A 27,021-nucleotide genomic window follows, 5' to 3' on the forward strand; every position below is an offset into this window, starting at 1 on the left:
TCATATCCCCTCTTAGTCATCTCTTTTCCAAATTGAAAAGTCCCAGTCTTTTTAATGTCACTTCATTTGGAAACTGTTTAATATCCTTAATAATTTTTGTTGCCCTTCTCTGTACCTTTTCCAATTCTTGTATAACTTTTTTAAGCTGGGGCAAACAAAGCTACACCCAGTATTCAAGGTGTGGGCGTGTCATGGATTTATTTAGTGGCATTATGAAATTTTCTGTCTTATCAATCCCTTTCTAAATGGTTCCTAGTGTTAGCTTTTTTGACTGCTGCTGCACAATGAGGTTATTTTCAGAGAACTATCCACGATGACGCTAAGATGTTTCTTGAGTGGTAACAGCTAATTTAGACCCCATCATTTTGTATGTATAGTTAGGGTTATGTTTTCCAATGTGCATTACTTTGCATAACATTGAATTTCATCTGCCATTTTGTTGTCCAGTCACCCAGTGTTGGGGAGCCGGAGACTTATTTATGATAGGTAAGTCTGCTTCCGACTTGCCTATCATAAATAATTTTGTATCATCTACAAATTTTGCTGTTTCTCACTGTTCACAGTTTTTTCCAGATGAAGTATGAATATGTTGAACTGTATTAGTGCCAGTACAGATCCCTGTGACACACCACTGTTTACTACCTCTCTCTATCTGAAAACTGATCATTTATTCCCAGCCTTGGTTTCCTGTCTTTTAACCAGTTACTGATTCATGAGTCAACCTTCCCTCTTATCCCATGACTTCTTACTTAGCTTAAGAGCCTTTGGTTGAGGGACCTTTTCAAAGGCTTCCTGAAATTCCAAGTACAGTATATCCACTGGATCATCCTTGTCCACACATTTGTGACCCCCCACCCCTTCCAGGATAATTATGTTTTACTATTGTTTCAACCAATTTGCCTGATACTGAAGTTAGGCTTACCAGCCTGTAATTGCCAGGATCGTCTCTGGAGTCTTTTTTTTAAAATGTGTGTCACATTAGCTATCCTCCAGTGATCTGGTACAGGAGCTGATTTAAATGATAGATTACATACCACAGTTAGTAGTGCTGTAATTTCATATTTGAGTTCCTTCAGAACTCTTGAGTGAATACCATCTGGTCCTGTTATTACTGTTACTGATTTATTATTGTTTAATTTATGAATTTGTTCCAAAACCTCTGCTATTGACACCTCAAGCTGCAACAGTTCCTCAGATTTGTCACCTAAGAAGAATGGCTCAGATATGGGAATCTCCTTCTAACCACTTCTTTTACTTTGTTGGTTAGCCATGGTGGCACTTTTTTGGTCCTCTTACTGTACGGGGAGACTGTGGCAAACCAGTAAAGTGTTTGAAACCACTATTGCTTATTGCTAAAAGTAGCCAAGTCAGCAGGCTGTAAATTGGCCATGCAGTGGCTTTAGCTTAACCAAGGCAGGAGAGGAGCGGGTTTTGGGTGCCACAGAAAGGGCAGCTTGACCCTGCATCCTTCCTGCTCAGAACGTTGAAATTGCTGATACATGTATTTTAGAAAAACAGGAATCTTATCTATATGTGCCATCGGGAATGTGTCTGTCAGGGTCCCAAGCATGCACACTCTGGAAAAAAAATTTGGTTGGTTAATGACCATAAGGAAACCTCTTGTTTGACCTTTAAAAACTGCTTTCTTAGCAAGTTTTCTTTAAGTGATATGTCATTGTATTACTAATGTATAAATAAGGCAAAAAAGTTTGAGGTAGCTGGACTCTTTGGGAGGATTTCTTCAGGGACCCTCCCTCTGGACGCATCAGCAGACGGGTCCCCACCGGCAGATGGAAGTTTGGCCAATGGAAGCCTGTCATGGTGCCACTTGAGAGCCACACTCAGGGTTGGGGGTGTTTTACTAACCTGTTGCAGATGTGTGTAAGTGCTTGAGACTAAGTAAAGTTTAGCTTTAAGTGAAAGCACTCTTGTGTTGTCCTGGTTGGACAGCACTGTCTCCCTTTGTTTATTTCCTGACACCACCTCACACAGAGTAAAAGTTACCAAGAGCTTTGGGTTGAAAGAACCCTGGGTAACTTTACTATGTTTTTTTTTAATTTGGGGCATACATTTAATTTGAACCTCTGTTAAGGTGTTTGTAAAAAGTTTCCATGCAGCTTCCTCATTTTTTGTGTAGTTCCCCTTTCTGAAGTTAAATGCTACTGTGGTGGGCTTTTTTGGTATTCTTCCCCCCCCCCCCCCCAAGGCTGTTAAATTTAATTATATTATGGTTGCTATAACCAACCATTCAACAATATTCACCTCTTGGATCAGATCCTGTGCTCCATTTAGGACTAAATCAATAATTGCCTCTCCTTTTGTGGGTTCCAGGACTAGCTGCTCCAAGAAGCAGTCATTTATGGCATCAAGAAACTTTATCTCTGCATCCCATCCTGAGATGACATGTACACAGTGAATATGGGGATAATTTAAATCCCCCACTATTATTGGATTTTCTGGGGGGTTTTTTAGCCTCTCTAATCTCCAAGAGCATTTCACAGTCACCATCACCATCCTAGTCAGATGATCGGCAGTATATTCCTACAGCAATATTCTTCTTATTCGAGCATGGAAATTCTATCTATTCTGTGGTATACAGTAGTTTGATTTAGTTAAGATTTTTATGCTATTTGACTCTATGCTTTCTTTCACACATAGTGCCACTTCCCCCTAGCATGATCTACTCTGCCATTCTTATATATTTTGCCCCATTGATTATCATCATTCTACCAAATTTCTGTGATGCCTATTATTCCAATATCTTCATCTAATACCAGGCACCCAAGTTCACCCATCTTAGTATTTAACAAGCATCGCCCCTTCTGGGAAGAAACATCTACATCCATGTGGGCCCTACTAGCACTATGGTACCTTGTGAAAGCATAGAGCTGTAGAGCCAGATACCACTGATAGTATTGGCTAGGGATTGGCTCTGTTGTTTGCAGCCATTTCAGAGGGGCATAGTTAGTGACACCCCCTAGATACTCCTAATACCTACAGCACCTTTTACCACTCAAGAGCCCACTGAACACCATTTCTACTCCCCTAAGAGCCTAACTCCCACAGCACCCACCTGCTTACGAAGAGCTACTTCCTAAACCTTCTTAGCTAAACCCCTCGCTCCCGCCACCCTCACAAAAAATTCCTAATGCTCCCCCAGCACCTGAAACCCCTAACTCCTCAGCATCCACCTATTTGCCCTCCCAGCACCCCCTAAACCTCACTTTTGCCCCTGAGGAGACTGAGCTGAGGAGCTCCCAACCTGCCCAAGAACCCCCTAGTCCCCACAGCAACCTCTCTATTCTCTCTCCCATCTATCCCTCAAGTCTCCTAATGCTCATCTACCCCTCTCAGCCACCCTCCCATCACAGTTTCAGAGTAACTAGACCCTATCTCTCCTCTTCCATGATCCACTCCAGGAGTTCCTAGTCAGATCTCTAGTCATCACATGTCTCTGGGCAGGGACCTTTGTCCTACTACCTTCTGAGTGGGGGATGGTTTTAATTGCCCCCTGCTTTACACTGTGATAGTCTCATCAACTCAGTCTGCCTAATGGACAGGTGACTGGCCTTTGCTTTCTCTCCAAGAGCTATGTCCAGTGTATTACCAGCTGTTACAAGTTACCACACAGCTCTTTCTACTCAAGCACATTTATTCTTAAAGTAAAAGGTTACAGAGAAAACATAAAAACAATAAACATTCCTATACACAGGCTAAATGTTTACCAGAGGTCACCCATCAGTCTTATGGGGCCCTAGTAGGCCAAAGTCTTTCCAGCCCTTCTGTGAGTGTAAATAGGGTATGAATGAACTCTTCCCCTGATAGCTAGCGGGGAGGTGGAGACAATTCAGAAGCAAACTATTTATATGAACACACCTTTTCTGCTTAGATATCCAGCAGATAGAGCGGAGTTGTTCAACGTGATCAACTTTGGCTGGTGTTAGGTTACAAATCACTTTAGCACTGAATGCAGGGATAGTGAAATTCTGTTATCAATGTTGTTGTCTTTATTGTACGAATAAAGAGGAGCAGAACTGTGCTTAACCTGTCCTAAATAAAGGGGTCACCTTCAGCACTGAAAATAGGGTTGCCAAGTGTCCAGTTTTTGACCGGAACGCCCGGTCGAAAAGGGACCCTTGTGGTTCCGGTCAGCACTGCTGACCAGGCCATTAAAAGTCTGGTTGGCGGTGCTGCGGATCTAAGGCAGGCTAGTCCCTACCTGTCCTGGCATTGCGGTGTGCCTCGGAAGTAGTCAGCAGGTCTGGCTCCTAAGCTGGCCAGGAACCATGGCTAATGGGAGCTGGGGGTGGTGCCTGGGGGCGAGAGCAGTGCATGGAGCCTCCTGCCCCCCCCCCCAACCAAGGAGCCCGATCTGCTGGCTGCTTCCAGGGCACAGAGTGGAGTCAGGACAGGCAGGGAGCCTGCCTTAGCACCGCTATGCCACTTACTGAGAACTGCCCAAGGTAAGCCCGCGCCCCAACCCTCTGCCCCAGCCCTGAGCCTGTCTCCCAGGCCTGGAGCCCCCTCCTGTACCCAAAACCCCTCATCCCTAGCCCCACCCCAGAGCCCACACCCCAGCCAAAGCCCTCACCCCCTATGCACCCCAGCCCAGACCTCCCCTCCTGCTCCCCATACTCCTCAAGCCTGGCCCCACACCAGAGCCTGTATCCCCTCCCACACCCCAACTCCCTGCCTCAACCCACAGCCCTCTCCCACATTCCGAATCGCTTGCCCCCTCCCACCTGGAGCCCCCTCCTGCACCCCCCACCCTTCATCCCCAGCTCCACCCCAGAACCTGCACCCCCAACTGGAGCCCTCACCAACTCCTGCACCCCAACTCCCTGCCCCAGCCTGGAGACCCCTCCTGCACTATGAACCCCTCTTTTCTAGTCCCACCCAAGAGCCCACACCCCCAGTTAGAGACTCATCTCCTTCTGTACCCCAATCCCAGCTCAGTGAAAGTAGGTGAGGGTGGGGGAGAGTGAGAGGGTTTTGTGTGGTTAGAAAGTTGACAACCCTAGCTGAAAGGACTTTGTTAAGCCAGGGGCTCAAATGCAGATCCCTGTGAAAGTAAGAGGGGTGGGGACAGGTGTCCCAGCCAGGAGGGTCTCTGGTCTGGTTTAACCTGTTCCTCCCCACTATTCAATGATAGAGCTAAAGAGGCTTCATTAGGAGCCTTTTGTTATGTTAAGTACTCAATAAAAGCTGAAATCACTTGTGGTGGGGCAGTGTTTCTGCCCAGCCTGCTGAGTCTCACTAAGAGACTGACCTACAGAGGTCCTAGCAGAGAGGCAGCATGAGGTGACTGATGGGCAGTGGGCAAAAGTGGCAAGCAGTTGACAGGGTGGCCAGGCAGCAAGAAGCAGCAGCTGGCAGGGCAGCCAGCGGTGAGGAGCAGTGGCTGGCCGGGCAAGCCAGGTGTCCTCTTCCCCGGATGAGAGGTGAACTCACACAGATGCAACTTTGAACCCTGGGTCCTCACTGACCAAGGACAACCACTGTGAATGGGGTATGGTGAGGAAGCAGAGGTGAGCACAGTAAAGGAACTTCTGGTTGTAGAACTCAAGAACATGAGGCAGAAGACTCTGTTCCACACACTGTGGGGTGGGGGTGTCCGACTCACAGTTTTAGGTTTATGAATCCTTCTTGTGGCATTTTCCCTAATTTATTGCAACTGACTTCCCCCCATTCATTAAAAGTTTTTTTTTTTTTTTTTTCTTTCTATACACAGACTCTGTGCTTGTGAGTGGGGAAGTATTGCCTCTCAGAGGTGCCAAGGGTGGTGTATAATTTTCCATATTACTGGATGGGGCCTGGAGCCAGTTCTGTGTTGTATTCTTGAAAAGGACCCCCTAGATACTGAACCCAGCCCTGGTTGCTGTAGGCTTCACCTGGCAGAAGGTTACTTAAGTGCTCCCCTGCCACATCTTGTTAGAAGGTCCTGTCCATTTGCTGGATCAGAAGGAAGGCCCTGAGTCAGTTTAAACCCAGCCCTTTTATAACCAAAGCCCTTTCTTTGTCTGTTGGAACTCTGGAAAATCCAGCTTCTCTATCTTCCCTCATATGCATCTACCTACCACAACAGCCCCATCAGCCCTATAATAGACTCATAGACTTTAAGGTCAGAAGGGACCAGTATGATCATCTAGTCTGACCTCCCGCATGATGCAGGCCACAAAAGCTGACCCACCCCCTTTCCCTTGACTCAGCTGTTGAAGTCCCCAAATCCTGTGATTTAAGGACTTCAAGTCACAGAGAATCCTCCAGCTAGCGACCCCCGCCCTGTGCTGCAGAGGAAGGCAAAAAACCTCCAGGACCTCTGCCAATCTACCCTGGAGGAAAATTCCTTCCCGACCCCAAATATGGCAATCAGAAGAACCCCGAGCATGCAGGCAAGATTCTCCAGCCAGACCCTCATTGACCATTGATACTATTTACCAGCGATGGCACGCTTTTGATTAATTTACTAAAATCACATTATCCCATCAAACCATTCCTCCATAAACTTATCAAGCTTAATCTTAAAGCCAGAGAGGTCTTTCGCCCCCACTGTTTCCCTCGGAAGGCTGTTCCAAAATTTCACCCCTCTGATGGTTAGAAACCTTTGTCTAATTTCAAGCCTAAACTTCCCCACCGCCAGTTTATATCCATTCATTCTCGTGTCCACATTAGTACTGAGCTGAAATAATTCCTCTCCCTCCCTGGTATTTATCCCTCTGATATATTTAAAGAGAGCAATCATATCCCCCCTCAGCCTTCTTTTGGTTAGGGTAAACAAACCGAGCTCCTCGAGTCTCCTTTCATACGACAGGTTTTCCATTCCTCTGATCTTCCTAGTGGCCCTTCTCTGTACCTGTTCCAGTTTGAGTTCATCCCTTTTAAACATGGGAGACCAGAACTGCACACAGTACTCCAAATGAGGTCTCACCAGTGCCTTGTATAACGGAAGCAGCACCTCCTTATCCCTACTAGATATACCTCGCCTAATGCATCCCAAGACTGCATTGGCTTTTTTTCACGGCCACGTCACATTGCCGACTCAGTCATCCTGTGGTCAACCAGGACTCCGAGGTCTTTCTCCTCCTCTGTTACTTCCAACCGATGCATCCCCAGCTTATAACTAAAATTCTTGTTAGTCATCCCTAAATGCATCACCTTACACTTTTCACTATTAAATTTCATCCTATTTCTATTACTCCAATTTACAAGGTCATCCAAGTCTCCCTGCAGAATATCCCGATCCTTCTCCGAATTGGCAATACCTCCCAACTTTGTGTCATCCGCAAACTTTATCAGCCCACTCCTACATTTGGTTCCGAGGTCAGTAATAAATAGATTAAATAAAATGGGACCCAAAACCGAACCTTGAGGAACTCCACTGGTGACCTCCCTCCAACCTGACAGTTCACCTTTCAGTATGACCCGCTGCAGTCTCCCCTTTAATCAGTTCCTTATCCACCTCTGGATTTTCATATCGATCCCCATCTTTTCCAATTTAACCAATAATTCCTCATGCGGTACTGTATCAAACGCTTTACTGAAATCGAGGTATATTAGGTCCACCTCATTTCCCTTATCTAAAAAGTCTGTTACTTTCTCAAAGAAGGAGATCAGGTTGGTTTGGCACGATCTGCCTTTCGTAAAACCATGTTGTAATTTGTTGCAATTGCCATTGACCTCAAGGTCCTTAACTACTTTCTCCTTCAAAATTTTTTCCAGGACCTTGCATACTACAGATGTTAAACTAACAGGCCTGTAGTTACCCGGGTCAGTTTTTTTCCCTTTCTTGAAAATAGGAACCACATTAGCTATTCTCCAGTCCAACGGTACCACCCCCGAGTTTATCCTTGTCCTTGAAGAAAACTGTGTATGGTGGTTCTGAAGTAAGGGCCCTGATTTATGAGACCCTTCTGGCTGAGGTGATAGCCACCAGGAAGGCTACCTTCCAGGACAGGTAAAGAACATGTTGCCAAAGACTGGAATGGGGCCCCCGTTAGTCTCTATAGTACCAAGTTAAGGTCCCAGGGTGAAATCAGCTGTCTGACCTGTGGGTACAGCCTGTCAGTCCCTTAAAAAAATGACTACAGTGTTCATTAGTGAAGATGGACCTTCCACTCACCCCCGGAGGAAAATCCAAGATAATCACCAGGTATACTCTAATCAAAGACACTGACAACCCTTGCTGCTTTAGGTGAAGCAAACTAGTCCCGAATATACAGTATTAGCACTTGAGTGAGTGGGAGTGAGTGGGTGGGACCTCCTCCCCTCCCCCCCCCCAGGTCTCTGCCCTGACCAGATCGAGAATCTTTTCCATTTTGCCAAGTATGTGGCTGTGGATGACTTTCTGCTCCCTAACAGACCCTGTTGAACTGACCCTGAGCATGTTAGTTCCACTAGCATAGGAGGGGGTGGCGGGGCTCTATTTTCCAATGCCACTGAGTAGGACCTGTGCGACTTGGGTCCTTGGACTTGATGGAAAGCCCAGGGAGTCCAAAAGGGTCATTGCACAGGCATCTGCCACTATGCTAGCCAGCCTGCAGGTGGGAACCCCTGACTCATGTCCTCCATCCAGTACTGATGGTCTGAACAGTGCTGGCTCCTACGTGAGGTATAGGACTCCGATTCTGAGTCCGAGACTGAGGATTCACTCCCCGGGGACCACAGAGGTGTAGTGCTGGATAGTATCGGTGAGCGGTTCCACGACGGAGGAGACCAGTGCTGTTGCATAATCGCAGGCTTCCCTTTCAATGGCACTGGGAGCCTTCATGCCATAGCTGGCCTCACCTCCAGTGCCAGCTCATGTCTAGTCGGCGACGGCGGAACCAAGAGGGACATCAGGTCCCATGCTGCCAGGAATGTCTCTGGTTTCAATGGGTGCGTCAGCCCTGCCCTCCCTCGGAAGAGAGTCCAATGGTACTGGCTCCCTCCCTGGGGCTGTAGTCAATGGTGCCATAGCAGCAGCCACTGAGTGCGAGTGGCCCTGCACAGGTCTCACTCTGCCAGTGTCCTTGTGACCAGTGGATTACAGAGTCCGGGAATGTTCCCTGTCCTCCTTGGGCTGTTTCTTATGTAGTACCAATGAGCAGGAGTGATGCTGTGCTCTCCTGCATTGACCTCCTCTGTACCAGCGAAACTTGGCAGTGCCAGGAGTCACGGGGTGCCAACGAGGAGTCTTTCCCTAGCACCAGAAAGTCTAGGTTGCAGTGCCTGTCCCTCACAGAAGCCAGCATGCTTCTCACAGAAGCAGAGGTGCTCGGTGGTGAGTCAGGGTGACCTGACTCAGAGACAAAGAGCCACCTGCATCAGGAGGAACTTAAGTCTGTGGTCCATTTATTTATGGGTCCTGGAATTAAAACCTTTACAAATCCTGCAACAATCAAGCAGGTGGGATTTGCCCAGACACCTGAGGCAAGTCAAGAGGGGGGGAACACTAATAGGCATAGGCTTGTGACCAGCCTTGCACGGCTTTAACCCTGGAGACCAAGGCATGCCCTGGTGCCGGGGTGAGAAAGAACCTTGTTAAGCAGGGTCCTACTCTAGTACTAGCAACTAACTGTAACAACTAACTATTTACAGAAGAAATACAAAGATATCCACTAGGGAGAGTACTTGCAGAGCAAGAATGAGCAGTTCCAGAGACCGTCACAGGTGGAAAAAAGAAACTGAGGGGGCAGTAGGCCCCTATGTACAGTGCCATGAGGGTGCAACTCCCGGGGGCACCGGAACCGACTCAATGGATACACTGAGGTAAAAATCCTCAGCGACTATGCATGTGGTGCACACACCTACATGGGAATGGATATGAGCAAGCACTCAAAGAAGAACTCACAGTTGTCTTGCCATACTTTCAGCCCATGGTCCTCCAAACTTTGCAAGACAGCACTCAAATTTTGAAGGTGATCCTCTTGATACTTTCCTATAACAAGGATGTCATCCAAATAGCACTGAATTGTTCATTCCATTCAGGATCTCATCCATGGCTTTATGCAACAGGGCAGGTGCTCTGAGTGATACCAAAAGGCAACATGTTGTAGCAAAATAAGCCTTTGTGTGTTGATTATGAGATACTTACGAGAGGCCAGATCAATCTTCATTTGTAGGTATGCACTGAGCACATCCAATTTATTGAAACACTAGCTTCCACTAAGAGTTGTTCGTAGCGTTGTTGTAGCCATATTGGTCCCAGGATACACTGGTCTACAATTTTTGAGAAGTCGTCTGCTTCAGAGATAAAATGTGCTATTTATTATGTATTTTGATGTGCTGAATTTAAATATGACAATTAAAACAACTGATTGGCTACTGTTTCTAAGATATTTAAAATTTTACATTTTATGTCTATGTATATTGTGTAGATAGTAGAGTTTTTAATCATAAATTGTAAACCTAGGTCTTTTCATGTGTTTATGGTTGCTTTACATGATAATATTTCACCTGTCCTGTTTATGTAACACTTTAAAAATCAGCAAAAGGGTTATATAAATACAATTTATTATGAAACAAAAGGCAAAAACTATTATGTACATAGTTTAGTCCTATTCAGTGTCTACTCGGCGCTTCTTGGGTTGTCTCTTGTATTCAATAAATGGAGCATCTCTTGTCACTGTCCAGCAATAGTCTGCAAGCATTGATGGGCTCCATTTGCCCTGATAGCGTTTCTCCATTGTTGCAATGTCCTGGTGAAATCGCTCGCCGTGCTTGTCGCTCACTGCTCCGCAGTTCGGTGGAATGAGTAAGAGTGCAAAATGAGTGAGAGTGCTAGATGAGAGTGCAAAAAATGTATCTTTAGTGACATGTTGCAACCAAGGCTTTTGTATGCCTTGAGGAGGTTTTCCACCAACAACCTGTAGTTGTCTGCCTGGTTGTTTCTGAGAAAATTTATTGCCACTAACTGGAAGGCTTTCCATGCCGTCTTTTCCTTGCCACGCAGTGCATGGTCAAATGCATCGTCTCGAAGATGTTCACAAATCTGAGGACCAACAAAGACACCTTCCTTTATCTTAGCTTCACTTAACCTTGGAAATTTTCCATGGAGGTACTTGAAAGCTGCTTGTGTTTTGTCAATGGCCTTGACAAAGTTCTTCATCAGACCCAGCTTGATGTGTAAGGGTAGTAAAAAAATCTTCCTTGATTCAACAAGTGGTGGATGCTGAACACTTTTCCTCCCAGGCTCCAATGACTGTTGGAGTGGCCAATCTTTCTTGATGTAGTGGGAATCTCTTGCACGACTATCCCATTCGCAGAGAATACAGCAGTACTTTGTGTATCCTGTCTGCAGACCAAGCAAGAGAGCCACAACCTTCAAATCGCCACAATGCTGCCACTGATGTTGGTCATAGTTTATGCCACTCAAAAGTTGTTTCATGTTGTCATAGGTTTCCTTCATATGGACTGCATGACCAACTGGAATTGAGGGCAAAACACTGCCATTATGCAGTAAAACAGCTTTAAGACTCATCTTCGATGAATCAATGAACAGTCTCCACTCATCTGGATCGTGAACGATGTTGAGGGCTGCCATCACACCATCGATGTTGTTGCAGGCTACAAGATCACCTTCCATGAAGAAGAATGGAACAAGATCCTTTTGACGGTCACGGAACATGGGAACCCTAACATCCCCTGCCAGGAGATTCCACTGCTGTAGTCTGGAGCCCAACAGCTCTGCCTTACTCTTGGGTAGTTCCAAAACCCTGACAAGGTCATTCAGTTCACCTTGTTTTATGAAGTGTGGTTCAGAGGAGGATGGAGCACCCACAGAAAAAAATATTGGGTGGAGCTGGCCCTGGGGCTTGTGGTCTGGTGAGAGTATGTAACTTCCCAAAAAGTTCATCTGCTGCCAGGGCCGTCTCCAGGGTTTTTAAAAAGAACAGGAGTACTTGTGGCACCTTAGAGACTAATAAATTTATTAGAGCATAAGCTTATGCTCTAATAAATTTATTAGTCTCTAAGGTGCCACAAGTACTCCTGTTCTTTTTGCGGATATAGACTAACACGGCTGCTACTCTGAATCCAGGGTTTTTGCCACTCCAAGCAGAGCAAAAAAAAAAAAAAAAAGCCGTGATTGCGATCAGCTCTACCGCCACCGCTTCAGTCTTTGGTGGCAATTCGGCGGCTGGTCCTTTGCTGCGAAGTGAGGGATCCGCCACCGAAGAGCCAGAAGTGCCATCCCCTCTCCGTTGGCCGCCCCAAACACCTGCTTGCTGGGCTGGTGCCTGGAGCCGGCCCTGTCTGCTGCACTCCATCCTCCTCCATCAACCTCCAGTCCTGCTCCAGGAACTGTGCAGTCATTCTCGCCTCGTGCTGGGTTGCCTCTTTCACCTTCTGCAACCTTCTCTCCTCTTTCTCTCTGGAATTACAGCTGTTTGTCCGCCTTGCCAAAATGTCCAGCAGAATTTCATCCCTAATTCTTTTCCTTCTCCCACATATATTGAGTGTCCAGGCACCTGGTTTCTTGCCTCTGCCCAGCAGAGGTGGAAGGGCCTGCCAAGGAAAATAGAAGAGCACATTTTTTTCTCATGGTCAGACAATAGAGATTTCTACCCTTTTAAGGGACAACATCACAGCAAGGTCACTCTTGATAGTTTTCATTATTTGGTTTTAATTTTCTTCAGCCTTTACTCACTGGCCTGTTCAGAAGCTCCACTAAGCCACAGCCCAAGTCTCGACATATCATGTAAGATTAACATAATAAAATTAATTAAAATCATGTATAAATCTTATTTTTCCCCATTCTGCGGGGAGAGGACCTATGAAGGGTCCTGTTAATAGCTTTGCTTTTACTATCCTTTCAGGTAGGGCATGCTCTGAAAGATATTTGTGTGCTGTAAGTGCCTGAGTGGAAGCAAAAACTCCTATTCCAGGCCCACAAAGAAGTACCATCCACCCTGCTGAGAAGCTTTTCCAGCATCTAGTGATTGGCAGCCCATCTACAAATGAAGCAGGCTCATGAGCTTCAGAGGAGGCCTTAATAAGTATGCCCTGCCCTGGAATTTAAATCAACCATCTTGATTTCCTATTGTATGAGACGTTTGCATGCATCACCAACCAGGAATGGGTGAAAAGTCATTGCAAAATCAATAAAAGACTAATGTAGGATAGAGACACATTATAGCCCCCTTACAACGACCCTGCATTCTTGCACAAACTGAACAGAGGATCAGGAGACTACATACATTCACTGCTGCCATTTAAACTGGTAGTACAGGCAGCCTGGGACACTTCAGCTGTGAGGGGAGAGTGTCTCAGCGTGGCTGAATCACAAACAGAACTGTACATGTAGAAACATGAATCTAACCCCTCTTTCCAACATCAACATGTACCTAGTAAAAAGTCAATGCTAACTTATTTTGCTTTTTTCCATGTTCTGGTATCCAGTGCGGCACCTACATGGTGTCAGCTGGCGGGGGGTGGGGGGAGAAGGAAGGGAAGGAGCTGGTGTCTCTACTCTGGGAGGCTCAGAACATATTTTGGCATTGTGATCCACATCATCTAGGAATTATTTTGGGGAAGTTCCAATGGTCCATTTTGGCTTTGGAAACTATAAATTTATTGGACAGACCAGACTGACATACAGACCATCAGAATGGTCCCTGGATAAGACACCAACCCAGATTCAGAGGGCCTGGTTTCTGCCGTTTACTTGCTCACAGTCTGTCATGTGTGCAGTCCCCGATGGGACACCAGCTCAGGGATGGTGAGGAAGTGTTCCCTGCACTCTGTGCACCTGTAGGGTTTCTCCCTTGAATGTATTTTCTGGTGGATGACGAGGCTGGAGCTGCATGTGAAGTGGTCGCTACACGCCACACACCACACACTCAAAAGTGTGCTCCCCAGAGTGCATCTCCTGGCGCTGGGTCAGTGCTGAGTTGTGAGTGAAGCTCTTCCTGCATTGGGTGACCTTGTAGGGTTTGTGGATTCTCTGGTGCTGGAGAAGGTTTGACTTGCAACTGAAGAGTTTCCCACACTCAGTGCACTGAAAGGGGCTCTGTTCTGGAGAGATTTTCTGGGGAACTGTGATGTTTTTGAGGTCTCTTTAAACTCCCCCTGTGGGGAGTGGGCTTACTGCAGCTCTCCCCAGGGGCTTTCCCTGCTGACTATCTGAGCTTTTCTGGCTCCCACAGGCTTTTCCCAGATCAAGATTCTGAGACACGCTCCTCTTCTGATCTCCCGAGTCCTGGTTTTGAAATATGTTCCTTTTCTGACCTCCAGATGACATCTTGTGCACTCCAACTTCCTTGAGTGCTTCCTGCTGAGGATTCACTTCCTCACCCTCAATCAAGATCACATCAACTGCTGGAAGGAAAAGAAGAAGAAAAAATACAAGAGAATCAAGATATAATCAGGTTCCTTGGGAGAAAAGAAACCAAAGAAAAGTGGAACTGTAAAGGATCTGTCACAAATTAAACCCAACAACAACCTTAACTATGACCCCTTCCAGCTTTCTTTTCCTGGAATACAGTTGTCCAAGTAGTAGCATAAGAAGTCTGATGTACCAAGGCAGGCTGTGTAAACACACAAAAATCACACTTGATAATAATGGACCATTTATATTACAGTGTATATGTACCTATGTAGGCACATATACTTATTATTTGTAGTTACATAGGCACCAACCAAGATCAAGGCCCCACTGTGCCAAACACTGCACAGACACCTGGTAACACAAATCGGGGCCCCAGTGTGTTGGGTGCTGCACACACTGTTAAAAGGTGGGGTAAAAAGAGGTTAGTTGAAGTAGGATACTAATACATCCACCTACCTCAAAGATCTTTAAGATCAGGAGGGAGCATTATGATCATATAGTCTGACCTCTTGCATAGCACAGGCCAGTTTCCTCTAGCTCAGTCAAATATCCCATAGTCACCCAGAGTTATGCACTCAATGCAAAAATCATCAGGTGATTTTTCAGTCTGTCTTATGCTGGAGGCCAAACCAGATGGTCATAATGGTCCCTTTTTTGCCTTAAAATCTGTACTTTGTGACCATCTAGTCTGACTGACTTTATAACACAGGCCTACATCAAGCCTGTTCATTTGTGTTTGAGCTAGGTCATCACTATCCCTCTTGACTCCCAGAGCAGTAACAGCAGCAATTCAAGCTTCCCTACTTCATCCCCCTTCGTGCAAACCAATGCTGATCAGCTGTGGAGGCCAGGAGGGAAATCTGTGTTCATAACCCACACTTGCCATGAAGGCGCTAAGAACAAGTCAGTTGTGATGGTGGATTTGGTGACATGGGTACCTGGAGTTTCAGATGGGCTGACAAGCAGCTATCAGATTGGAATGGCTCTCACCTGGGCCAGAGCCAAACTTGGGCCATACTGATAGGCCCATATTACATTGCTAATCCTCTGCAGCTAGCCAGTGCCCCACATTCCCTCTCCCTATGCTCAGACCAGGTATTCCCCTCAGATCCCCCCATCCCTCATCCTCTGCCATATTCAGTTTATTACCCATTTTCTGGAGGAGCTGGAGGTCCTCTTTGGAGACATATGGTGGCTCATATTGGGGTTGCAGGGGGTTGCTCCATATCACTTCCCCTTGGGATATATGCTCCAGATTGGGCTGGGCTGTTCCAGCTGGGAGCCAGAAGATTCCCATAATGCCAGATATTCTCTTTGGCCAATTGATGGGACCAGAAAAATTTAGCCATGACAGTGAGATGGGGAGCTCTGAATATCAGACCAGCAGGGTAATCCTGCATTCAGCTACCCCAGGGTAATCCCCTCTACCACAGCAGTTCTCAACTGGGGGTCTGTAGCCCCCCCCCCCCGCGCGAGCCATTTCAGGGGGTTTGTAATTCCCGGCACCCCACAGGGCTAAAGCCAGGAGCCCCAAGCCCCACCCCTGACCCCACTTGGTAGAAGCCCCGAGCTCCCCACCCCTCAGCCCAGCAAGGCTAAAGCCTCCTAGCCCCATGGAGCAGAAGCCCCAAGCCCTCCAGCCCCGCAGGGCTGAAGCCTGGGCCCCAGGAGGGAAGAAGCCCTGAGCTCTGTGGGGCAGAAGTTGGGAGACTGGTGCCCCAAATCCCAGCACCCTGTAAGGCAGAAGCCGTGAGCCCCCACACCCTGTGGGGATAAAGCCAGGAGCCCTGAGGTCCCCCCAACCCAAAGGGCAGAAGCAGTCTGGTGGGGCAGAAGCCTGAAGTCCCAAGCTCCTGTTCAGCACCCAACAGACAGTGTTGGTCTGGAAATGATTGGCAAAATTCCCAAAACCTCATCTAGGTGCCCACAGTTATCAGGGGCACCTTTTTGAACATAATGACACAGCACCATGGAACCAATTTCTCTCCTGAGAGCTCCTGGCTAACCCAGATAAATGGGTTCCGATTGTTGCTCTTTGGGCAAGAAGCAAAGGTGGCAGCATTTACAGGGCCTACCTAAGAACACAGAGAAATCCCTATCATGGCAAGAAGAAGGCCTCACAGGCCTGATATCCCTCCAGTTTCCCTCACCCTTCAAGGTTCAATGATCTCACCTGTAGCCCCAGTCTCCGGCTGTCTCAGCTGGAAATCCTTTGCCAGGGCCACCGCTTCAGTGCAGGTCTCTGGGCCATGTTTCCAGATCCAGTTCTACATTTCCTCTGGCAGGATGGTCAGGAATTGCTCCGACCAGCAGGTCCTGGAGTTGGCTGTAAACCTCTTGGAGTCCCTTGACATCATGGTAGCAGAACTGCCTGAAGCGCTGGCGCTGAATCTCTGGGCTGATGCCATCCTCTTGCAGGATGGCTGCCTTCACTTTCCCATAGTCTCTACTGTCTCTAGTGTCCAGACTGATATAAACCTGTCGGGCTTTTCCTCCGAGGGCTGGTACAAGTCGTGTCACCCACTCTCTAAGCCACCAGCAGGCTTCAGCCACTCACTCAAAGGTAGACAAATAGGCCTCAGTATCGTGCCCCAGCGTGAGCTCTGGCAGCTACAGGTTTTCCCAGGCAGGGGCCAGAGGGGACTGTATATCCTGTACAACATCCTGGCATTGTGTGTCCCGACACTTTGCCATATCCATGTACCGTGGCTGATTACTACTCTGCTAGGGCCTCAGCTGTCTCAGTAACTCATCAACAGGCCCTCACTGAACCTCAAGGCAGGATTTTCCAATTTCCTCTAATCCCCTCCCACATTTCAGAGCAAACTATGTTGTGCTCTTGGCCCTTATGGTGGGGAGTCATTACTGGAGAGTTAGGCTTACAGTTTCACCCGCTCTTTGGTCTGTGTTGGTGGGTGACATTTTCCCCCAGCTCCAATCTGTGCTGGAGTTACTGAGCCTCAGTCTTTCATAGCTGATGAAGAATGACATCTGGTCTAGGGGCTAAAACAGCTGAATTGACCAAAGGCAGCCAAACCGATGTCTAGCAAAAGGTGTCACCTGAATGTTTCACATGGAAAGAAGAATTACAACAGAAAGTACCATATTTATGACCCCGGTGCTGCCAATCCCCGTCCTTCAAAAATCATGCATCTCTCATGAAACTGGCTTAAAAATAATGACTTTTAAAAAAAAAATATTTGGAAAAAAATTGCTCGATATGTAACCAAAACACACAGAACATAAAAATTAAACATTCCATGATTTATGCAACACAGATGACATGCTGTCAAACTTACACCACAATGATATGCATTAAAACATTGATACCAATTGTGGAGCGTGGCTAGAACAGGAAGAGCAAGGGGGAGGGAGAGTTGCTGGAGTCAGGACACCTGGATTCTGTCTTGGGCTGTGGGAAGGGAGTGGGGGCTATTGGTTGGGAGGAGGGACCCGGGGTCAGAATTCCTGGGTTCTGTCTCCAGCTATGGGTGGTGAGTGGGGACTAGTAATAGGGGAGGTGTGCTGGGGGTCAGGACTCTTTGGATCTGTCCCCAGCAGTGGGAGGGGAAGGGGGAGAGTGGTTGCATGTAGGGACTGGGAGTCCAGACACCTGGGCTCTGTCCCTGTCTGGGTGAGATGTTGTGGGGGGAAGGGACTCAGTCCCCCCTGCACCCTCCATCTGCCCCGTGCCGGGGAGCCCGCTGGGCCGAGCTAGTCACTAACCTGGCAGCGCCCAGTCACTTCTTGCCCACCACCACCACCACCGCTCGGTGCACAGGGGGAGAGCGGCGGCCCTGAGCAGGGCCGTCCCTAGCTATTCTGAGGCCCTACGCAGCCCCCCCATGGGGGGGCAGGCCTCCATGGGTGGGGGCAGGGCTGGGTTGGGGAGCGGGGGGGACCGCCCAGCACTCACCGGCGATGCGGCTGGGGCTGGGTCGCTGCACTTCCTACCGCTGGTGAGTGCAGGTCTGGCCCTGCTGCAGAGCTCAGGGGAGTGGGGGCGGGGCGGGGGCAGAGCAGGGGTGGGAAGAGATGGCATGGGATGGAGCAGGGGTAGGGGCGGGGGCCATGGGGAAGAGGTGGGGCAGGGGCTGGAGCAGCATGCAACTGCGCAGGACACCAAGAAATATGGTGCCCCAAATTTTCTGGTGCCCTACTCAGCTGCGTGCTTTGCGTATGGGTAAGGACAGCCCTGACTCCGAGCCCGAGCCGGCGCCGCTTGCAGCTTGAGAAAAAGGAACTGTGCTTGCACAGAGCGATTGGGGCAGAATCGCACCGGAGCCCCAGGCAGCCCAGCCCTTCCCAGAGGGCTGCGCCCATAGCCTGAGGGCTTCCTCCAGCACCGCCACCCGAACCCCCTATCTGCTCCCAGAGACCCTCGTCCCCCAGAGACCCTAGCCGCCAGCACCCCAAGAACTCTCCAGTGCCCCACCTACACCCCAAGGACCCACACTGGCCCCTCAGCACTCCCATAGCCCCTTAACGCTGTGCACCTGCTACTTAGCACCACAAGGCAGCAGCTGCCTCAGTCCCCAGCAGCATGCCTCGGACTGGAACACTACTCCAGGTGAGGTCTCACCAATGCTGAGTAGAGCAGGACAATTAGTTTCTATGTCTTATATACCACACTCCCATTAATACACCCCAGAATATCAACCTTTTTCACAACTGCATGATATAGCTGACTCATTCATTTTGTGCTCACTATAACCCCGCATCCTTTTCAAAAGTACTAACACTTAGCCAGTTAGTCCCCATTTTGTTGCAGGGCATCACTGCAGGGGAGGTTATTTCTGAGTTTATAATACTTGTTTGGGGAAAATTACAACATCCCTGCATTTTTACCCGTCTATTACCAATATGTGCTTTTAACCCCATCTTAATGCAGCTTTTTGTCTGGGAACTGTATACATATTTCACAATTTACTCCTGGGAGAATACCGTGTCACTGTGGATGCACAGAATTCATGTCTCCCACAGATTTCTTTGCTTCCCTGCAGAAAAATGACGTCTGATGGGGAAGCAAAGGGAAGCCTTAAGAGTGGTCATGTGCCCCTCCCCGGCAGCTCAGGCAGGTCAGTTTGGGCACCTGGAGCAGCCTTGGGCACCAGAGGTGTGGGAATCATAGAATCATAGAATATCAGAGTTGGAAGGGACCTCAAGAGGTCATCTAGTCCAACCCCCTGCTCAAAGCAGGACCAATTCCCAGCTAAATCATCCCAGCCAGGGCTTTGTCAAGCCGGGCCTTAAAAACCTCCAAGGAAGGAGACTCCACCACCTCCCTAGGTAACGCATTCCAGTGTTTCACCTGGGACTGGGCAATTGTGCATATGAGAGAGAAAAACATTCTGTCCCCCTTGCAAATTATTGTGGCATGCTTGGCATGGGTGGGCACTGCTTTGGGGTGTTGCTGAGAAGGTAGGCGTGGGGCAGGCTCTGTCCCTTTGGGCAGAGCAGAACGTAGCAGCCTGCCCGCTTAGTGAATTGTTCCCATTGTCTTTGTTAATCTCCCTCGAGTATAAAACAGGTGTAAAAGTTTTAAGGCTCCTTTACATTTGCAGAGTGGTATAAAGGAGTCTTATTGTAAGGATAGTATGGCTTATAAATGCTTATGGTTCTTTAGTAATTAGAAGTGGTCTAAATTTTTGGACTGAAAACATTTCCTATTAAAATCTGCTCTATGAACTGTTTGCTACTGACCTTTCTGGAGATGGTCAGTAGCCAATATAAATTGTGAGTTTGATTCACCTGCCCTCACTTGCTTTTCAGTTTCCTATGATGTAACACTGAGCATATGACTACATATATTTGTTGACTAATAACTAGAAATAAAGGTCAAACCTAGCTACATTATTATTAGACAAAGGAAATTTGGGGATTTCCTCTAATGCTCTCCACTCCCATTTCCATCCATTTTATTGTAGTTTAAATAAATTATCAAAATAATTAAAACCAGTGTGATTATATTGTGTTATTTTGAAAAATAAAATATGCAGAATTTAAAATATTTTGAGCAAAATTTTTACATTTTTGGTGCATAATTCCCCAAGGAGTAACAATTGCTCTTTCTTAAGGGTCAGACTATGTCTGGCCTTCACATGGATGTGCCTGGGAGATGGAGGACACAAGGGACCTTTCCCATCTTTGGGGCAGCTGGTGGGAAATCAGTACAGATCTGCTTAGTGCTGTCAGGACTTTCCTGGGGCTTAGGTGCCAAATTTAGGTGCCTTGGGGACTTTAGTGGTGGAAATGTAGGTGCCTAAGGACTTTAGGCATCTACTTAGATTGTGAACTCCTTGGGACAGAAACAATCTTTTTGTTCTGTGTTTGTACAGCACCTTCCAAACTGGGGTCCTGGTCTATGTCTAGGGTCACTAGGCAATATGGTAGTAAAAATAATAACACAGTGTAAGTGGCACCTGAGTAGGGATTATGTGAATGCCAGTGGCATCTATCCCCCTTGGGAATCCTACCCTTCCTTGCCTATCACTGACAAACAACCCTTGTCTCTACTGTTATAAAACACACACACACACACACACACACACACACACACTAGAATATAGCACTTTATTCTCTATTGTTCCATATACAGAAGCAGAATTTAAAGGATAGCTCATAAGCCAGAATAGTATCTAATGCAACAATTATTTTAATACATGAAAAAAGATGGAGTTTAACAACATTGTCTTCTTTTGCTCATAAACAATTAAATTTGACAAAGCTGATGCTTCTAAAACATTCAGAATTAAGTTTATTTCCAAAGTACATGTGTGAAGAATGAAGCGAGCCTATTAGCAACTAATTGGTACTTTTAACTAAACAGATCGTCTATTTTTACCTGTGTATTGCTGTCTATCAGAATGACTGGAGTACATAATTATAATCATGGCATAAGAATAATAATGGTGACAGTTGTTATTAATTTACCATTGAACAGCTGATGTGGAGGAGAAGACATGTTTAACTAAACTTCTTCTTAACAAAATACTATCAGAACTAATACATTCCTTAGGGAGAAGATGTGCATACAGCACTGAGAAAAAAAATAGGCTTCTTCTGAAACACAATAGTTAATCCAGAGGTATTTGTAGCATGGAATATTCATATTTTTATTTCAAAACTACATGCATGGAGCTAATCATATATTTCATCCTTGCGGGTCATCCTTTCTCAAAATGAGTAGCACCTTACTGGAACTGATTGAAATTTTTCAGACAAGGAGATTAAAAATATGTTTCAAAAATGTTTAAAAATATGGCTTTTTTGAAAATGAAAATGTTATGAAAAACTATTGTCTTCTCAGAAATTTTTCAGTGGTTGTGAAAATGTTGTGAACATTTTTAATTAACATGTTATTTATATGAATTTAAATTAAAAACAAAAATTGGCCTGTTTCAAACCTGGATAAAGGAAGAACCAAAACTTTTGAAAGCTTACACTATTTTTTTTAAAAATACTAGATTTACATGTTACTCCATGAGGAGTGCCACTAAATTTACTTGGATTCTCTGTTCTATAAAAGCTGCTACTCAATGTGAGGGAGATTCTCCACAATGTAAGGTGCCCTAAGCGCTTCATATACACTTACACTGAAATTCCACCTCTTAGGTAACATGCAGCAACAAGTTGGCATCCAGAATACGGCACATTAATGTGGGAAGCGGAAATACTCATTGAGGAAATTAGGGCAAACCCCTACTTTTATAATAATGCCATAGGAATTGATATCAGCATAAGGATTATTGTTAATGATTTGTTTAGAGGCCATAACTAAGACTGGAGCCCCATTGAGCTAGATACATAGCAAGAGAGAGTCCCTGCCCCAAAGACTTGCAGTCCAAATAGACAAGACAGACAAAAAGTGGAAGAAAAGAATAAGGAGAGTGAGGCACAGAGAGAGTGACTTGTCCATGGCAACACAGTTTGGAAAGAGGGTCATTTAATTCAGATCGCCATAACTGAATTAAATACAGCTACATAATTGAATTATCCAGTAATTTAATCCAGAATGAAGGACTATACCCTGGACATTCTCCAAACAGAATCCAGATATTAAAGGACTCCATAGTAGTGAGGAAGGAGGATAAGTCATCAGTCTTTGCCTGCAGTTCTCAGTCGCCACTAGAGCCTTCGGCAGCAAAGTCTTGTTTGGTCTGGTCTGGTCAGTATGGGGCTCCTGTTGCCTCTCTACAGGAGCTATCAGCATAGAACTGCTCCTTCACCATGTCTACCACAACTGAACTAGGCCACTTCCTTTTGAGCTCTGCCTCCACTCTGAGCATGCCCAGGAGGTGTGGCTGGGTGGGACCTTCTGGGCCTACAGCTGATTGGGTAACCAAGGGTTAACAATGTGGGACTTATACACCCCAGCACAGATGACTATATTTACGTTTTATCAACTATAGTTCTAACATCATAACAATCTTACATCATAAGTGTAGCCAGCTGTAGTTTGACTATATTCATTAAATATATGGATGGAGTATATATGAAAATCTTTTAGTTAACTTGACTGGATGCATTTTTTGTACTGCCCTGTTAATATGATGGATGAAATCAATGTCAATATGCCCCATCCCCACCCAATCCCCTATCTTGCTATCATCTGATTTATTCAGACTCCAGGTTTTATTAGACCTGAAGGAAGAATGGCTGTCTCTAGGTGGTCTCTCCCCTAGAAGATTCAGGTCTTTTTTTTCCCTTCCCTTTTTTAAAGCTAAATATTCTTCAAATACCAGCCTGAGCAGAGTCTATGTGGAAACTACCATTTCCCTTGAGAAAGTGGAAGAGATTAAACAATCTTTCATTCCCACAGAGTTTTAGTCTGAAAGCTTTGTTTAACTATAAGAGGAAACTTTGCTTTGAGAACATGCAGGCTTTTGCCAATCTTTGAGTTGTTGGAAAGAACGTTTTTGGAGGTATATAACATTATTTGTATAATTCTTATTAAAAAAAGGAACTGATCTTTTCATTATTTGGATTGTAACTCTACTGTAACTGAGAAAATTTATCTCTATGAATGGGAGAGCTTCATTCCATTAGTCCTCCAGGTAATCAGGGCTCCTTCTGATAGTGCAATGCAGCATTGCCCATTTGAAGTAATGACAGGGAGAGGAATGAGACTGCCAGTACATTTGTTGTGGGAAACAAGCTGTCAAGCAATGCTGCAGTGGCTCAAGAGCGTGTGTACCAACCTCAGGGCACACTATTAAGAAGCAGAGCACAAACCCCAAATTAGTTGTGAGTTCTATACTTAGATTTTACCAATCAAGTATCAAGTGTGAACTCCTCAAGTACTAAGGCCAGGTCTACAGTACAAGCCTATATCAGTATAACAAAGTCACTCAGGCGTGTGTGAAAAATCCACACCCCTCAGCAACATACGATAGTTATACCGACCTAACTGCCTGTTAGCTTCTTCTGTTGACAAGCTTCTCCTGTCAACATAGCTACTGCCTCTCAGGAAGATGGATTAACTATGCTGGCAGGAGCTCTCCCATCAGTCTAGTAGCATCTTCACTAAAGTGCTTTATGTGAAAATAAGCCCTAAGACAGTAAAAACAACAGAGTCCTTGTGGAACCTTAGAGACTAACAAATTTATGTGGGCATAATCTTTCGTGGGCTAAAACCCACTTCATCAGATGCACGGAGTAGAAAATACAGAGGCAGGTATAAATACACAGCACATGAAAAGATGGGAGTTGCCTTACGAAGTGGGAGAGTACTCGGGTAGGGTCTATCTTGCCACTCAGGCAAGCTTGCCTTTGTGACCGAAGGTCCCTTACACCAAAAAAATCACAACAGTATTCAGATTACTACCAATCCTGAAGGATCTATCACTTATCCCAGGTAAATTACACTATACATCCTACACCAAAGACAACACTTGTAAGCCAATCTACGCTAAACTAACTGGAGATTTATTAACTACGAAAAAAGGAAGTTATTGACAAAGGAGTTCCAGTTTTAAGTTTCAAAAGGTGACAGAGGCTTGTATAATAAGGATGTTTTGTGTCCTTTAGCGCTAACCCTGGCTAAGTGGCTGGTGATCCCTTGCTTATGCTTAGAAATTGTGCCCTCCCAAATCCCAAGCAGCATAGAAATATAGTCTCCTCTTGTAAGGAATTTTTAATCCCTACCTCTCAGAGGTCAAGTTGATTGGATGAGTCCTCTTCATGGGTGTGGAAAGGGAATGCAAATGCAATTAACAAAGTCTGTGTTCTTTGAAACCAAATGAGCCAGTGTGAAACATTAACAGGTCTTCTTGGTGGGAAGGACTTAACACCTACTGTAGGAAACCAACATTGTACATTCATTAATGCTTCTTTCCTGTTTGATGACTTACACAATCACAGAGGATTACAATACAAACCCGTAATATAACCTTATAACATGGGGTACAGATGTTGTAAGTTATATTAATACATGCAGCATCCTACAGGCATATCATAAAGTATAAACACTAAATACATTCTTATAAACTTAAGAATGCTAAGGTGAGCCAGACTAATTCAACTAGGTATATGTCAGTGTCCATTTGAAGCTCAAAGCCATGGCATGATCTGGCACCTGGCCTGCCAGCGTCACACAAGCAATACACATATTATTGTGGTAAAATGGACACTTTTATGCAAAAATTGCCAGAACACCTTAAACATGTACACCTATACACAGCTAATGAATTGAGGAAGTCAAACTGTAAGGCAAACATGTACTTTGACACGGGAATAAGAGAGAATGATTGGAAAGTAAGAGACCAGGTCATGCTTCTGGTAAATGTGGTACTGGAGCCTAATTTATGTCATAAATGGCTTGTTCCCTGTTAATTGTGGATACATTAAGTTAATCTGTGTAGAAAAATCATGTTACTGGAAGCAAAAACATGTGGATAAAATTGATCATGCTAACCAACACAGATTGTGTCAGGGAAAACCGCTTCCCTCTGCAGAAACTAACATTGCTTAAGACCCCTTGTTGCTTATCCTGACCTGTGGGATTGGTTGGGGCCAGTAGTATATAGTTCCACCTTCCCCGCAAGCTGCTGGAAGGAAGCAGAGATGGCAACATTCTTCTTTCAGTAATATATGATGGGAATAGGTTACCCATAATAATATGGCGATGGAACAACTTTTTTGAGACAAATTTAATATGGACTAATGCCTATAACACAGAACAAGGCAGCCATTATCTGGAACGAGTAGTCAGATATGAAAATAATGCTTCCCTATTACTTAAAAGCTTAACGCATGAAGATGGAGGACTGTTTAATGTAACCTTAGCAATTCTTAGACTGGATTGTCAAGTAACTTCTGTCACACATATGATCTGTCACTGAGGTGGTGAAGGATCCCCCAGCTACTGCACCACCCATACCTACTACAATGCCATGCAAGATTATGACTGCCTCTACTCTTCGAAGATGCACTGATGTAGAACCTGGACCACTGAGCAGTTTAACTAATACCTAAATACTTGGAACTTTCCTTACCATTATACAATTTATGCATATATTGGTTTTAAATCTCTCTCACTGGAATAAGCAACAGAGGGTCCTGTGGCACCTTTGAGACTAACAGAAGTACTGGGAGCATAAGCTTTCGTGGGTAAGAACCTCACTTCTTCAGATGCAAGACTGTTAGTCTCAAAGGTGCCACAGGACCCTCTGTTGCTTTTTACAGATTCAGACTAACACGGCTACCCCTCTGATACTTCTCACTGGAATATGGCTGAATTTGGATAGTGTGTATTTTGGATAGTGTTGTTTTTTGCCTCTTTGTTGGTAGATGAGATAGCATGTATCAGAACTGTGCTCATAGCTGGAAAGACACGTGCATCACAGGCTGGTATCTTTCAAATCAGCAAATTTGGAGTTGAGATGGAATTGTTGGCTCTATTTCAGGTTTATTTAGTTCAGGAATGTCAATTTGGAATACAGAAGATATAAAAAGCTACTTTGAGCACTAGGGGGCTGAGACAATGTTCTACCCTATGACTGAGGAAATTAATGGTCTTGCAACTGTGGAAAGGTATGCTGTGCTTAATACTTGTAATTGATGAGGCACAGATGTTTTCTGTGATTGATAATGATCTAATGGGAGATGCTCTTAGATTATCAGGAACTGCTCATTACAAATCTTTTCTGTCATAATGACTTGGTTACAGGTGTCTTTAGCTTATCAGTTAGATAAACGAGATACCATCAGGAGTGCTCCATGGTTCAACAGGTTATTTTCTTTGTCTCTTTCTGTAAACATACATGGTAGATAAGGGGGAAATTTTGGGGTATTAGGAGTGAACTGAGTTGCAAAGTCATTTCTCCAGAATGGTTTGGTATATATAACCTTCCTTTCTGAACTGTGCTGCATTGTTCTTTGAATAATAAAAATTGAGCCTGATAATATGAGATGTCAAATAACCATCAAAATTTGAACCTGTAACAAACAAAGCCTTCTCAAATATTTGTACATATACATTCTACTATAATTAGTATTAAAATTTTCACTGATTGTCACTATCACTTTATCAGTACAGCCACCCAGCATTGCTAACTAAGACTATTAAATAGAGCTATTCACAGTAAATAAAGTTAAGACTCCAATCCTGCAACTGGTTTTCTGCTTGCATGGAGAACCATTGATTAACTGACAAATACAGGAACATTTTTCACAAAACAATTTTACCAATATTTACAAAATATTGACTGACTCTA

The sequence above is a fragment of the Malaclemys terrapin genome, chromosome 5 (assembly GCF_027887155.1).
Source record: "Malaclemys terrapin pileata isolate rMalTer1 chromosome 5, rMalTer1.hap1, whole genome shotgun sequence".
Taxonomy (NCBI): domain Eukaryota; kingdom Metazoa; phylum Chordata; order Testudines; family Emydidae; genus Malaclemys; species Malaclemys terrapin.